Source organism: Pelophylax lessonae (genome assembly GCF_965119305.1).
Source record: "Pelophylax lessonae genome assembly, contig: HAP1_SCAFFOLD_343, whole genome shotgun sequence".
NCBI lineage: Eukaryota > Metazoa > Chordata > Amphibia > Anura > Ranidae > Pelophylax > Pelophylax lessonae.
Genome location: NW_028120001.1, coordinates 177,041 through 181,173, shown reverse-complemented (window position 1 = coordinate 181,173; position 4,133 = coordinate 177,041).

Below are 4,133 nucleotides of genomic sequence, written 5' to 3'. Positions count from 1 at the left end.
TCCCCCAGAAATATTCCACTGATCCCCCCATCCCAGAAATTTTCTGCTGACCCCCCCCCAGAAATATTCCACTGACCTCCCCCAGAAATATTTCACTGACCCCCCCTCCCAGAAATTTTCCACTGACCCCCCCCCCCCAGAAATATTCCACTGACCCCCCCCCCCCAGAAATATTCCACTGAACCCCCCCAGAAATTTTCCACTGACCCCCCCCCCCAGAAATATTCCGCTTACCTCCCAGAAATATTCTGCTGACCCCCCAAAAATATTCCACTGCCCCCCCAGAAATTTTCCACTGACCCCCCCCAGAAATATTCCACTTACCCCCCAGAAATATTCCACTGACCCCCCCAGAAATATTCCGCTGACCCCCCCCTCCCAGAAATATTCCACTGACCTCCCCCAGAAATATTCCACTGACCCCCCCTCCCAGAAATATTCCACTGACCTCCCCCAGAAATATTCCACTGACCCCCCCAGAAATATTCCGCTGACCCCCCCCTCCCAGAAATATTCCACTGATCCCCCCAAGAAATATTCCACTGACCTCCCCAGAATTATTCCACTGACCTCCCCCTCCCAGAAATATTCCACTGACCTCCCCCAGAAATATTCCACTGACCCCCCCCCCAGAAATATTCCACTGACCCCCCCCCCCAGAAATATTCCGCTGACCCCCCCCTCCCAGAAATATTCCACTGACCTCCCCCAGAAATATTCCACTGACCCCCCCTCCCAGAAATATTCCACTGACCTCCCCCAGAAATATTCCACTGACCCCCCCAGAAATATTCCGCTGACCCCCCCACTCCCAGAAATATTCCACTGATCCCCCCCAGAAATATTCCTCTGACCTCCCCAGAAATATTCCACTGACCTCCCCCTCCCAGAAATATTCCACTGACCTCCCCCAGAAATATTCCACTGACCCCCCCCCAGAAATATTCCACTGACCCCCCCTCCCAGAAATTTTCCGCTGACGCCCCCAGAAATATTCCACTGACCTCCCCTAGAAATATTCCACTGACCCCCCCAGAAATATTCCACTGACCTCCCCCAGAAATATTCCACTGACCCCCCCAGAAATATTCCACTGACCCCCCTCCCAGAAATATTCCACTGACCCCCCCAGAAATATTCCACTGACCCCCCCTCCTAGAAATATTCCACTGACCTCCCCCAGAAATATTCCACTGACCCCCCCAGAAATATTCCGCTGACCCCCCCCCCCTCCCAGAAATATTCCACTGACCTTCCCCAGAAATATTCCACTGACCTTCCCTCCCAGAAATATTCCACTGATCCCCCCCAGAAATATTCCACTGACCTCCCCCAGAAATATTCCACTGACCTACCCCTCCCAGAAATATTCCACTGACCCCCCCCCTCCCAGAAATATTCCACTGACCTCCCCCAGAAATATTCCACTGACCTCCCCAGAAATATTCCACTGACCCCCCCCCCAGAAATTTTCCACTGACCCCCCCAGAAATATTCCACTGACCTCCCCATCCCAGAAATTTTCCACTGACCCCCCCAGAAATATTCCACTGACCTCCCCCAGAAATATTCCACTGATCCCCCATCCCAGAAATTTTCCGCTGAGCCCCCCAGAAATATTCCACTGACCTCCCCCAGAAATATTCCACTGACCCCCCCTCCCAGAAATTTTCCACTGACCCCCCCCCCCAGAAATATTCCACTGACCCCCCCAGAAATTTTCCATTGACCCCCCCAGAAATATTCCACTGACCCCCCCCAGAAATTTTCCACTGACCCCCCCAGAAATATTCCACTGACCCCCCCCAGAAATATTCCACTGAACCCCCCCAGAAATTTTCCACTGACCCCCCCCCCCAGAAATATTCCACTTACCTCCCAGAAATATTCTGCTGACCCCCCAAAAATATTCCACTGCCCCCCCAGAGATTTTCCACTGACCCCCCCCCAGAAATTTTCCACTGACCCCCCCCCCAGAAATATTCCACTTACCCCCCAGAAATATTCCACTGACCCCCCCAGAAATATTCCGCTGACCCCCCCTCCCAGAAATATTCCACTGACCCCCCCTCCCAGAAATATTCCACCGATCCCCCCCAGAAATATTCCACTGACCTCCCCAGAAATATTCCACTGACCTCCCCCAGAAATATTCCACTGACCCCCCCATCCCAGAAATTTTCTGCTGACCCCCCCCCCCCAGAAATATTCCACTGACCCCCCCCCCCAGAAATTTTCCATTGACCCCCCCCCAGAAATATTCCACTGACCCCCCCAGAAATTTTCCACTGACGTCCCCCAGAAATATTCCACTGACCTCCCCCAGAAATATTCCACTGAACCCCCCAGAAATATTCCACTAACCCCCCCTCCCAGAAATTTTCCACTGACCTCCCCCAGAAATATTCCACTGACCCCCCCAGAAATATTCCACTGACCTCCCCCAGAAATATTCCACTGACCCCCCAGAAATATTTCACTGACCCCCCAGAAATATTCCACTGACCTCCCCCAGAAATATTCCACTGACCCCCCAGAAATATTTCACTGACCTCCCCCAGAAATATTCCACTGACCCCCCCTCCCAGAAATTTTCCACTGACCCCCCCCCCCCCCAGAAATATTCCACTGACCCCCCCCCCAGAAATTTTCCATTGACCCCCCAGAAATATTCCACTGACCCCCCCCCCCCCCGAAATTTTCCACTGACCCCCCCAGAAATATTCCACTGACCCCCCCCCAGAAATATTCCACTGAACCCCCCCAGAAATTTTCCACTGACCCCCCCCCCAGAAATATTCCGCTTACCTCCCAGAAATATTCTGCTGACCCCCCAAAAATATTCCACTGCCCCCCCAGAAATTTTCCACTGACCCCCCCCCAGAAATTTTCCACTGACCCCCCCCAGAAATATTCCACTTACCCCCCAGAAATATTCCACTGACCCCCCCAGAAATATTCCGCTGACCCCCCCCTCCCAGAAATATTCCACTGACCTCCCCCAGAAATATTCCACTGACCCCCCCTCCCAGAAATTTTTCGCTGACCCCCCCCCAGAAATATTCCACCGATCCCCCCCAGAAATATTCCACCGATCCCCCCCAGAAATATTCCACTGACCTCCCCAGAAATATTCCACTGACCTCCCCCAGAAATATTCCACTGACCCCCCATCCCAGAAATTTTCCGCTGACCCCCCCCCCCCAGAAATATTCCACTGACCCCCCCCCCCCCCCCGAAATTTTCCACTGACCCCCCCCCCAGAAATTTTCCATTGACCCTCCCCCCAGAAATATTCCACTGACCCCCCCAGAAATGTTCCACTGAACCCCCCCAGAAATTTTCCACTGACCCCCCCCAGAAATATTCCACTTACCCCCCAGAAATATTCCACTGACCCCCCCAGAAATATTCCACTGACCTCCCCCTCCCATAAATTTTCCACTGACCCCCCAAAAATATTCCACTGCCCCCCCAGAAATTTTCCACTGACCCCCCCCCAGAAATTTTCCACTGACCCCCCCCAGAAATATTCCACTTACCCCCCAGAAATATTCCACTGACCCCCCCAGAAATATTCCGCTGACCCCCCCCTCCCAGAAATATTCCACTGACCTCCCCCAGAAATATTCCACTCACCCCCCCTCCCAGAAATTTTCCGCTGACCCCCCCCCAGAAATATTCCACCGATCCCCCCCAGAAATATTCCACCGATCCCCCCCAGAAATATTCCACTGACCTCCCCAGAAATATTCCACTGACCTCCCCCAGAAATATTCCACTGACCCCCCATCCCAGAAATTTTCCGCTGACCCCCCCCCCAGAAATATTCCACTGACCCCCCCTCCCAGAAATTTTCCACTGACCCCCCCCCCCAGAAATATTCCACTGACCCCCCCCCCCAGAAATATTCCACTGAACCCCCCCAGAAATTTTCCACTGACCCCCCCCCCCCAGAAATATTCCGCTTACCTCCCAGAAATATTCTGCTGACCCCCCAAAAATATTCCACTGCCCCCCCAGAAATTTTCCACTGACCCCCCCCAGAAATATTCCACTTACCCCCCAGAAATATTCCACTGACCCCCCCAGAAATATTCCGCTGACCCCCCCCTCCCAGAAATATTCCACTG